Source organism: Cyanistes caeruleus, chromosome 13 (assembly GCF_971803275.1).
Source record: "Cyanistes caeruleus chromosome 13, bCyaCae1.hap1.1, whole genome shotgun sequence".
Lineage (NCBI taxonomy): Eukaryota > Metazoa > Chordata > Aves > Passeriformes > Paridae > Cyanistes > Cyanistes caeruleus.
Window position 1 is genome coordinate 1,972,721 of NC_141713.1, and position 12,277 is coordinate 1,984,997.

The 12,277-nt window shown below is 43.9% G+C and overlaps 1 protein-coding gene across 4 annotated transcripts in view; it reads left to right on the top strand.

Annotated features, from left to right (window-relative positions):
• Window positions 1-267: 267 nt before the first annotated feature.
• MEGF11 (multiple EGF like domains 11) overlaps window positions 268-12,277 on the top strand; it is a 255,052-nt gene continuing 243,042 nt past the window's right edge. For 2 of the 4 annotated variants that reach the window (XM_023933786.2, XM_086848747.1), the window contains exon 1: window positions 1,425-1,658. The gene's annotated coding sequence lies outside the window, so the exon portion shown is untranslated. Of the gene's footprint in view, window positions 568-1,424; window positions 1,659-12,277 lie in introns of those variants that run through there. The other 2 variants (XM_086848746.1, XM_023933787.2) reach the window with 2 other exon arrangements.

The window sequence follows — 12,277 nt, forward strand, 5'->3', positions numbered from 1 at the left end:
CAGTCATGCCCTGGCATGTGACCAAGAAACACACAGTGCAGGACAAAGGATTTTGGCAGCCTCATATGGCCAGAAAATACTGTACAATGTGGGGATTCATCGTGTGGCTACGGTGGAAAAAAGAGTTCTATTAATCATTTTGGTCTATTATCAAAAAGGGACTTGCTCTTGTGTTTCATACACAGTGAGATGTTAAAAAAGCAGGATCACAGCCAACATTGTTATTCTAATTAGAATATAATCAGTAATAGTACATAACACAAGTAGAGCATTTCATCTTGAAGAGCCTGTGCAAGCATAAGATTGCTGGCTAAGAGCTAAGTTAGTGCAGCTGTTCAAATCACCTGTCATAAGCCTTTTGGTCTAATGATTTTAATCATTATGCATTTGTAACTTCTGGTACATCTTTCAGGAAGAAAATGACAACCGTGGGGTGTGTGATTCGTTCCCTGGCTGATGCCTCTCTGAGCATGCAATGGCACTGAGCCACCCGAAAGCAGCAGCGATGCAGGCGATGTGACAGTGAAAGGGCAGATGCTCTGGACGGTAGAGGATGCTAGAGAAGAGGTAAATTTTCCACGGCGCTTTTCTCCATTAGCATCCCCCGAACCTCGCGTGGTATCAGCTGGAGCCAGCGTCTCCCCGTTCGGGGGATGCTTTAGGCACTGCGAGCTGCGTGTGCCTGCCCGTGTGTGCCCGCTCCTCCAGCTGCGTGCCTGCCACTGCTCGCAAACCCGGCACCTTGAAATGGGTCCAGAAGTTTGCATGATCTCCCTCTAAGCACATCCGCGGTGTCTGAGACCTCTCTGCTCGGGAGATCGCGGTGTTTCAGCCGCAGCAGGCAGGGAACCGCGCTTCCCCCCATCTCCTGCCTCTGCCGAGCCACCAAGTGTTTCTGCCTCGGCTATAGTTTGCTTCCTCATTCCCACATGTTCGGGCGGCAACCTTGGGATGCCGGGGTGGCAGTCTGATTCTTTGTCCTTCTAGGCTATTAAATGTATTTTAATTGAATCGGGCAGAGAAAAAAACCCCAAAACACATACACAAAGCCCAAGGCATCAGGACTAGGTCCCCCTTCCCCGAAACAACAAACGGTTAAATAAATAACGAGATGCCAAACCAACCATCACCAAAAGAATAAGCCAAAAATCAGCGTCAGCGCCGCAGGAAACGGGAAAGTTTCTGCGCTCTGAAGCTGGTACCGCACGTCAAAGCGAGAATCCAGGGGGAGGGGAGCGGAGCGCGGCCTCAGCCCAGCGCCTGCGAGAGCCGGGGATGCGCTGGTGCGCCCAGCCCTGCATCCCGGAGCGACTGCCCGAGAGATGCTGCTGTGACTTGGTTCTGCGCCGCGAAAAGAACGGCTCCGAGCCCCCACCCCCGTCTCCTCCCGCCCTCCTCTTCCTTCCCCCTCCCCCGGGTCCTGCGGGGAGGCGGGTTTAAGGTGGGTCGTGTGGCCGCGGTAACTTTCCTAACAGAGCCAAAGAGGCGTCCGGAGTCCCCCGCAGCAGCATCGCCCGCCCGTCCTGGGCAGCGGCACCGGCGCCGTGCCCCGGTGCGAGCGGCCCCGGCTCTGCCGAGGCTGCCCGGGCTCCGCTCGCCGCCTCCCGCCGCCGCCTCTCGCCGCAGCCCCTCCGGAGCCGGTCCCGGGTCCCACCGAGGTAAGCGCGAGTCGGGACAAGCTCTGGGCGCTGCCGGGGACGCGGCACCGGAGCCCCGGGGACGCGGCACCGGAGCCCCGTGCCCGCAGCTGCGGCCCGCACACCCCGTTTGTTCCTGGCGCTGCTGCGGGGCAAGGAGCATCCTCTGCATCCTCGGCTGAGAGGGACGAAGCCCCTGCCCTGCTCCTCCTGGAACTGCCCAGGCAGCTAGGACGAGCCGGGGGGAGGCAGTCTCTCTCCAGTCCCTTCCCTCAATCTTTGCATTCTCGTTGGTGCTTTTGGAAGTGCTGAGCTAGGAGATGTGTGCGTGGGTGAGATCTTACGGCTTTATTAGGACTCTCCCCTATCAGCGCTTCTCTCAGAAGCCGCTTCCTGCCCCCCGCGTGGTTTACTGGGGTGTTGTATCGGCACGAACTTTCTTCTGGTTGCAGGAGACGGATTTGGTCCCCTGTTGTCCCCTCGTGTCCCCGTCCTCGGGCTGCTGCGCGGCGCGGGCGAGTGGACTCGGGCTGGCTCCTCGCGGCTCGGATTGTAATGACTTCCCTTATCTGGACCTGCCGGGGCTCCTGGTGGGAGAAGGTGTTTAGGGTAGGGAGAAGTTGTAGGATGCAGTGTGTAAGCGACACCTGCGTTTCTAGAGCCTGGGAAGGGGGTGGAATCTCACTCTCACTGGTGCTACTCGCTGCTGCCAAACATTGCCTAATTTTGCCTAGGCAGGACTCTGGCCGCGCTGCCAGATGGTTCCTAACAAAGAGAGAAGTTTGGGAGTGTCAGGACATCAGCTCCCAAATCCAGCGCTGAGCTGCGGTCCGCAGGGACAGCGCACAGTTCTGGTGGCTGTGTTTATCTGGTGCCGGTTACTCAGTGCAAGCGCCTGATTGATCCAGAGAGGTGGGCAGAGCATCAATAGTTGGGAAACCAAGGCAGCCGTCCCTCCGTGCTATTTAAATCTCCAGCCCCTGTGATCATTGCACGCTGGGTTTAGCTCGTCCTCCCCCCCAGCAGGAGGAAAGTCCAGTGTTAACTGACAGGAACGGTTCGTGTCTTTATTACCCCCGACTTAGAGCGTAAGTATGGAACACATAAATTAGCAGCCTGTCTGACTTCCACGACCTGTCAGATGGGGGAGATCCCGCCCCTTGTCATGCTCAGTCCTGTATTTTGGTAATAGAAATCTCAAGTTAGATGACTGGACGTTATGTCTCAATTTCACCTCATTGGGCTAAGGAATTCTGAGAAGATTTATCCTGGGATATCCAAGTCTCAGTCAGAATCCTTTCCATGCTCAGACATCTCCTAGAGTCCATGCAGACCTTTGCCGTCCCTCTTGCTGTTCGGACCTTCCTGTCATGTCTACTTTGTTATTAAATCCCACAATTTTCCTCCTCAGAGTAGTGCCTGCTGGATGGGTTCCTTCAGGTGTTTTGCCTTGGCTGTAGTGCTGCTAAATAAAGGTGATGAAACCGACTGAACAGCCTCATTGCAGGGTTGGATTTTAGCCAATCTTTTACAGAACACAGATCTGTTCTTGTTTATGAACAAGTTGATGTTCGTGGGCCCTGCTCTGGAGTCCCTTAAAGTTGGTGTGGGACACCTGCAACTGTCTTTGATGAGGTTAATAAATGCTAATAAGCATGTGTGAAATATGTTTGCAAAATCAGTTTCAAGGCAAGTACACGAGTTCTTATTTCTCAGTAACAACCTCCGGAGGTTTCTTCAGTGTTCAGACTCTTGAGTTCAGTTTTATTGCTGCTTCTTGTAGATAACTGAGTAAATTTGTTACCCAATTGAAAAAGTTTTATGGTGAAAGGGTTTTGATGTATGAAACATTGAAAATGGTCATGTGGCCATGATCTGTTTTTCAAAACAAGGTCTCAGTGTTGTCTTTATTTGCGCTCACTCCCAGCTACCTACTTTATCAAATTCTGTAATTTTAGTTAAAAAATCCAAATTGGCTGGTGTTAAATACACAATAATAAGCTGCATTACATTGCTCCAGCTTTTTACTTATGAGAAAGGCCTCATTTGATCTCTTGTTTTTAAAAATTAAATATAAATTAATTGTTCAAAGAATCAAACAGAAGCCAACAGTCCCTGTTAAAAATCCCACATTTACTGTGAATGGGGCACTCAGCCATTTTCACTTTGAACAATCCATCGTGCTTTAAACACCAGGCAGCAGAATTAATATTTAAGCAAATGCATACGGCAAAACTATAAATCACTGAAAACAGTTAATTATATTGGAACTGTGAAAATACCTTTGAGTACAGCCTGCATAAACTATTTTTCTGTAGTGTGATCACAATTCTTGCAAACCTTTTATCCTTGTATGTGAAATCATTTCTAATTCTGTGTTCCTGCAAAGCATGTGCTTGGTTATTGTTTTTAAAACCATGTGGTTTAAGTTACTATTTAAATATAATATTTATGATACTACTTTGGTTGTTCAGCTTAAAAAGTGAAGTGCTGCATACCATTGCATATTAAAAAGCTTCTATGTAATTACTACTTTTTGCAGTACTGCTGTGCAAATCTCTGGGTCAGGAATTTAAAAGGAGACTTTACAGAGTTCACAGTTACTTTATATAAAAGCCGTAAGTCTTCTCAAAACCTGGGGGCTGCAGGCACTGGGGGGTGTGGAGCGTGGTGCCTGCACTGGTTTTTACCTTTTTCTTACTGCAGCATGTATGCTTGCCATTGGCCTTTGTGTGCTGCCAGGGGCATAGGGAGTGGTGGGCTGCCCCAAACCATCATCACTTGGTCCCCTTTGGGTCTGAATTACCTATTTACACATTCGTTGTCGTATTGTCATCTTACCCAAAAATGCCTCTTCTGGTTGCATCTTGCAGAGGAGTTCTGGGAGACACAGGAGGCACTTCCACTTCCCTCTTGCCTACCTATGCAAAGGAACCTGTGAGGCTGCAAGAGGCAGAGTCTGTTGCCAATTCAAAGCCAAAGTCCCTGGGAGTTTCTTCAGGGATGGTGATGGACTGTAGATGCCTGTAGATGCCAATCTCCTTACATTCCCTAGGGTATACTGCCTGGTTTCCAGTTGCTGCTCCACCAGAATTCCCTTGTCCTAGGAGATACACATTGGATCTGGTGCCCAGTGCAGATATCTTGGTTCTCCTCATGCATCTCAAATAGCACTTGGGACCCCTGTTAAGCTACGGTGTCCTGCTCTGACTACCTCACATATTACAAAAAATGGCTAATATGTAAAACCCTGCATCAAAAAAATAATTACTGTTACTATTGGGAATAAATGAGTTACCCTTAGAAAGGCTTGTTCAGATGTTAATGGAAAAGATGGAAAAAATTCCCCCTCATTGTTCTATGCCCTGCAGACTGACCATGCTGCCAGTGTCACCCATACATTCCTTTGCACAAAACTGATTGAAACCTCAATGGGGAAGTTCTGTATGTCAAGGAGAGAGAGATGAAAAAGGTTGTAGAAAATTAAAAGAGCCACTCTCAGAGGAGGAAAATCACAGATAAAATCAGTTTGAGATTGCCAGAAGAATCCATATGATACTTCTCTGTGAATGCTGTGATTGGATGTGATGTGTCAGTTGACTGACACCAGTCAATGTGTGCAGGTAGAGAGGAGGAATTCTGTTTAAGAGTTTGTAGAATGTGACCCTTACCTTATGAATTACAGATAAAGTACCACATTCATGAAGAGACAATATCCCATACTTCTGTGAAGATCAGACTCAGTAGCTGTGAGAGTGGGCTGCAGCCCAGAGAATCTGAGTCATTCGGTCAGGATGACCAAAAACAAGTGCAGAATTCTCCAGGATGAGAGTGTTTACAAACACTTGTATCTGACCCATAGAGCTCAGCCCTCCAGGCAGTTTCTCCAGTCTGGCTGCTGCTCTAAGGAGAAACTACTGAAATTTGTATGAAAGCTTCTTTCTGAGTGAGGCAGGGAGGTACAAGATGAAGGTCACCACTTAGCCCACTCACAGAAATGCAGCAGGAATGAAGAACTCACCCAACTCACACCAGACTGCAAACAAGAGCAGAACTTTAGGGCTCACTTCTCCCTTTGCAGGAAGAACTAGCCCTAAGAATTTCTCCTGGAACCAGCCTGAGAACAAAGGCTAATGAATGAATGGATGAATAGGCACGAGGCTGAAATGAGATTCACTGCTGAACATGTGCTCTGCCTGGAGGAGGAGGAGTAAGAGAGAGTAGCTGAGTGAAAATAGTTCTGTGAACTAACTTCACACAATTAATTTTCTATTTTTTTTCACCAAAAACATTTTATAAGGGCTGATAGTCACTCTGAAAAATACTTTAAAGGGTCAAAAAGGCACCATAAATCTCGCCAGAATATGACAGCTGGGAATTCAGGGGCTGATTCCTGCTCTCTGAATGTACCAGGTTGCCCAAGTGAGGAATTTGTGAACATGTTTGTGTTGGTTTGTTTTGGGTTTTTTTACTTGGTTTGTTTTGGTTTTTATTCTTTTGTTATTTAATTGGTAAATATAAGTGGAAATAATTCCAGGTTCTCCTAAGCTCAGATATGCAGCTAAGTTTTCCTTAGCCTTTTAATCTTGGATTCCTTGTTAAGATCTAGACTTTTGCTAACATCTCACTTTATCACAAGTCTTACAGAACATAATTTTTTGCAAGGTTTATGGAGTGTTGTGAACACATGAAAATCTGATTTCTCTGGAACACAGATAGAAGGAAAAAGCTATAGAGAAAGGATCAGGTGGAGTATTGGAATTCACAGTGGCCTCCTTAAAGGGGCCAAAGCAGGAAGGTAAATAAACAGCTTTAAAGCTCTTTAGTTAAAGGATATAACCTATTTCTGCAGATTGTAACGATGGATAAGGTGTTTTGGGAGCATATCCTACTTTCTTTATATGTTTGAGTCTTCAACACTCACATCTGGTTTTGAGACAATTACCTGAATAGTAAAAAATATTGTTTGGACATTGCTGTTTTAAGAGCCTTTAAGGCTTTGTAGAGATTTTGATACAAATATTTTTTTACCAGTATAAAACATGGAGGTGCACTGATATAAATCCAGTGTAAGCATGAGGAGAATCAAGTTCTTTATCATGCTTTTAAAATCTACCAAGTGAAGGAAGCATGGATGATTTGTAAGTAGTCAACTGGCATATGGTACCATAATGATAACATCATGTTCACAGCACTTTCCAGATTGATATACAACCTTTCTAAAATAAGCTCTGCAGAAAAATAAAGAAGAATGTAAAGTCATTTAGCAGCCAACAGGCTGTTGGCACAGCACAGGACACTGGGAGGTGACTTCTCTGACACTCAAAGTGTCACATGAGTTGTGCATCACAGTCTGGTACCTACTGACAGGCAGTCACTCCAGAGCAGTGCCCCTGCCCCCCTATGTGCTGGGGCTGATTCCTGCTCTCTGAATGTACCAGGAAATGCTGCTTTCATTTTCATTCCACAGCCCTGGCCAAGTCGTGGGGTTAGGACAAGGTGTGGAATTCGTTTCTCAGGAGGAAGTCCTGTATTAAGCCCTTTGTTATCAGTGGAAAGAGAAAGTTGGGGATGGAGACTGAATTATCCTCTAGTTCTGGATGCAAAAATCCAGACTGAGATGGAAACTGTCTCACTGACCTGCTGTGTCATTTATGGATCTCGAGGAACAGGAAAACCATAAATATTCTTAGAAGCAGGAGCCTTAACAAGAAAAACTGCGGCAGTGTTTCACTATTCAAAGGGCTTTTATCTACTTGCCACAGCTAGCTTAATTCTATTAAAGAATTAAAACAATGATACTTTATTATAGCATAAATTTTGCTTCTGTTTGCCTTCATTTAAATGCACAAGCTGTAAATATAATTTTAAAGAAGTGCTGACTGATTAATTTGAACTTGTATTAACTTCTGTGTATTAAAATGGGTATGGCAAATCAAAACCATTAGAGTCATAACACCTACCATTCCTCAAAGTGAGGAAAAATGTCTAATGCAGCAATGTTCTTCTCCTCTTCTCCACTTCTAATTTCTTTTTCCTTGCATATCCCACACAGACATTTTATCAACCAAGCAGGACCAGTCAGTTATTTTATAGACACAATTCAAGACTCAAAAAATTAACTTTTTGGTGTTCTCATGCAATATTTTCACCAAACACCATGTGAGCAGTCATGGCCTGAAACTCCAAGGACAGAGGAATTCTATGCTTGTATTTATCTGCAAAGGATTGGGCTTTTGGGGGCTTGTTTTGGCAGGGGATGTCACCTTTAAGATGAGTTTCTGGACACGACATCTGCCCATTTCCTCCATGGAGCTCAAGGTAGTCCTTTGCAATCTGCTGGTTCAGAGCAGACCAGGTCAGGCATCCAACTTTTGTATTTCCATTTGGTGAGATGGATCCCATCCTTCACAATAATGCCTAGTTTTCATTTTACTTGTAAAGAAAGACTAAAAACCTTATGGTAAATGAATGAATTAACAAATTTGAAAATTATCATTTGTAACTCTGAGCTCCATTTTAGCTATGATGAGTTTTGGTAGCTGTAGTGTTACAGAGGTGAGCATTGAGCAACAAGGAACAATGGTTTTGCTGTTTTTTTGTAAACTTTCCCTGATGATTTTTGGATGTAACCTTAACTAATCAAGGTAATCTTTCAGCTGGAAATGTCATTGCACTGAATTATGTAGAACTTGTTTTGAGGAGCAAAGTACAGTAACTGCAGTCACTGACTAGAACTGCTGGTAATAACTTTGCCAGAACACTGCAAAATACCTGAAAATTAAATACTCCAACAAATCAGTTTTCTTTGGTGGTGGTGAGTAGGAAGTCCTTTTGGGTTGGATTCTTTAGTGCCATTATTGTGTCTTAAATTATGTTTTACATGTTGGACAGGGAAGACATCAGTAGCCCATAGGATGTGTTAATAATAATTGAGGATTGATTAGATGGAGTCTGTGCAGTGAAGGCTACTGGGAATGTCACCAAAATGAGAAGAGTGGTGAATTATATTTACAAAATATTCATTTATATTAAATACTAGTGGTCAAACAAGGAGAAAGATTTGTGAGCTGCACATGGAAGGAGACTCATTTGCAGTGCCTGTTGCAGGAGAGGACCCATCCACTTGTTACCCAGCACTGAGTTATGAATTCTGCAGGGCAGAAATTGTGATTTATGGGAACTGAGGTCTGTGCAATGACAAAATACCATCTGCTGCTTGTGGTCAGAAGGTAGCAAATGAGTGAATGCAGTAGGTGTTCTTAACAGTTGAGGCAGATGCTACATCCATTCCAATCTACAGGAATCTAGGGAAGTTTTATTTTTCTTACTCTATTTTGATTTATATTGTACCACTCTGGCTCATGAAGTTGTAAGTGAAATTTATTTCTCAAAATATGTTCCGTGGGATTGTTTGTGGATGATCTGAGCCCAGCCTGGAAACTGAGCTTGCTCCTCTTGCTCTGATCTGTAAGATGCAAAAGATATGGGTACTCTGAATAAGGGGCAAACAGTGTTAAACAGAAAGGCAATGGCAGAGGTGTGTGGGTAGGAAGGACATAGAAAGTCACTTAGATATAGAAAAAAGCGAGAAAAATAAACGCATTTAAGAAAATAAACAAGAAAGGACAAAGAGACAGCTAAATAAAATTCAGCAACAGATTAAAGGCTCACTCAGAAATCACTGAGTTGAGAATGTGAAGAATCAGACCTGTGTGTGGTGTGCAAAAGCCTTTTGCTTGACAGAGAGATAAATAATTAGCAGGATGCTGCTGCACTGAGTAGTGTCCAGCATTTAACACTGATGGTTTCCAGATAATCCAAGCATCCTCCCAACTTTCTGCAAATGGGTTTTTCCCCTATTCTCCTATTGTCCTGAAATTTTTACTGTCTTTTGCCTTACCCTCCCCAGCCTTTTTTTAGGCTTTCTTGAAGATTAGCCCACTTGAGGGACAGCTTGGTAGAGCATTAAGCAGAGGAGAATTTTAGGGTCTGTGTTCCCCTTGTAGTGCAGAGCTAAGGCTGGGGTTTTCTTTTGCATGCAGGCATTGAAAGGCAGGAGATCTACTTAAAATAATGTGCACTGGAAGCTGAATATAAACTCAGTTCTGTTGACTTTTGTAAGAGAAACATGTTTGCACAGGTACTCTAAATGAAATAGGCTCTGGTGTTCACACACAGCCCAGCAATGAGCAGACTGCTGAAGGGGAATACCCTGAGCTTGCAGAAGAGCTGCTGGGATGTAAATGTTGGTGACACAGCCTGGTGGGTTTAGCCAAAGGGATATGGAACTGTTGGACTCTGATTGTTCTGTGCTGCTGAACTGTGCTCGAAGCAGCACCCAGAGAGGGGAGGACTGGTGTGTCCATGCTGCTCTTCCTCCTGCTGATGGAACATGGGCTCAGTTTGGCCGCTGCTTGGATTTGTCATTGCCAACAGGCAGCACAATTCCTGGATTAATGGTGGATTTGCTTCAGTGAACTCATTTGGGAACCATGGAACTGTAGAATATCCGGAATTGGAAGGGACCCACAAGGATAATTGAAATCTGACTCTGCACAGGGCAGCCCAAGAATCCCCCCATGTTCCTGAGAGCTTTGACTCTCTTTACAGAAAAGTAACTTTTTTAAATTTAAAAGCATCTTCTTCCCATATTCCATGGTGCTTGCATACCACTTATTTATTGCACTGGATGGCAAAAATAAAAAGTGCTGTGAAGTCTTCAGTCCTGCATTAGAGCTCTAGAGAAGAAATGGTGCAAGTCAGTGTGTGTAAAAATAGCCCTGTTAGGAGGGAGGGATGAGCTTGACTCGTGTGAGAGGGTGAGCACATCTGCTCTCCTGAATCATGCTGGTGAGCAGTGTGAGATATGCAGCCTTAAAAAGTTGTGTCACTTCAGGTAAATGCTCCAGCCACAGGGAGAAAGATGTTTGAGCAGATGTGGTCCCTGTTCAGGCCATCTGACCCACCCAGGAGAGAGCAGTGCTGGAGTGTTTGTGCTTCACACTGAACCCCTAGCTGCCAGTTGGACTCTCTTCCCAGCTAAAATCTTGGACATCTGTGCAGGAATTCAAAGAAGTCTGGTGTTTCATGTTGCCTGTCATACAAGAAAAAAAAAAATACTTTGATACAAGTATTTTCTTACATTAGCATGGTAGCTTGTCATTCATTATGTAGGAATTAATAAGGAACAAAAAATTCTTGTCTAGCTAAAGCTAATTATTGCAAGGCATGAGAAACTGAAGTGTTTGGAAATAGGATAAAGTGGTCTTCATGCCATTCCCCTTCCTACTGCAATATTTTCAACTGCACACAAGGCTTCAATCTATCCATTGTAAGCCATCAATATATCCTGTGTTGCTCATTGGTGTGTTTAACACACCGTGTAAATTTGCTGTATGAAAGACAACACTTTTGATTGTTTAAAGCCTCTCTCAAACTGAGTTTCAAACTGAATCCATGATGGTGGGAAGTGCTGGAAGCTGAGATATTCAACTGCACTGAAGCCTGGTGTTCTTTGAAGATGAGATTTTTCAGAGATATGGAGGACAGTGAGTATTTAAGGACACACAGCTTCTTTGGGTGTCTTTACATAAAATATAGAGGCCTTCATTCTGCTTGAGACCCTTGAGCACTTTAGTAAATTTGATATTAAGTAATAAATGTAAATAAATGTAATAAATGGCAAATGTTGTTTATTTGATAAATCTACTGCCAGAAAAAGTAATGTATTACAGGATCAGGAAAGGAGAAACCTGTTCTTGGCTTTGTCAAAGGCTGCCTCTAATACCAGTGCCTTCTATTTTCTGGGCATACTAATGCTCCTGATATTTTTTTAATCTTAAAGTATTTGTAGAGTGCTCCAAGATCCTGTGCAAAGTTCTTGGGAGCACTGTAGGCATCCCTAGGCAAATTAGTCCTGCATTAACCATAGATCAGTCTGCTCTGCTCATTTCTCTTAATTTTATGGAGGTGACTGCTGCCAGTTGCTGCTAAGTCCAAAGCCAAGTAGTTCTGTTCCAGTTTGTTGCTGTATTTTATGCAAGTGGATGATCATAATTTCATGCCAGAAGATCTGATTGTTTTCTCAGCTATCTGAAGACTTCTTGAAAATAGAACTGGATATGTAAACAAACGTTTTTTTCTCTGATAAAATCATATTGGATTTCCCTTTTAATTTCTAATCAAGCAGAGGCTTTCATAAAAAAAAATTGTGAGCAGGAGGAACATTGTTTCAAGAAACTATTAGGTTATCTGTGGTAGCATTGATTCTTCTCAAAACGCTACAGAAGATGAACACAAACACAAAATAATTAAAATTATTTAAAATATTGCTTGCTGTGATAGAACTGTGAGATACACACATATCTTTTCTTAGCTGGGACAGGATCTGGTTTTGAACCAGTGTTTGATGTCAGCTGTCCAGGTGTCTGTCACTTCAGCTTTTCTAACACTTGTAAGTCATTAACAGCCTCACTGAAAACCAGCTGAAGTTAATGAGTGCATTTCAAAGGACTCAGAATTTGGACCTAAATAAAGAGGCACTGTGCTGGTAAAAGCTACTCAGTGTCATTAAAATGTATTTGAATTAAATAAGATTCTGTTGCCTAATTTAGAAACCAAAACAAAACTCAAACTAT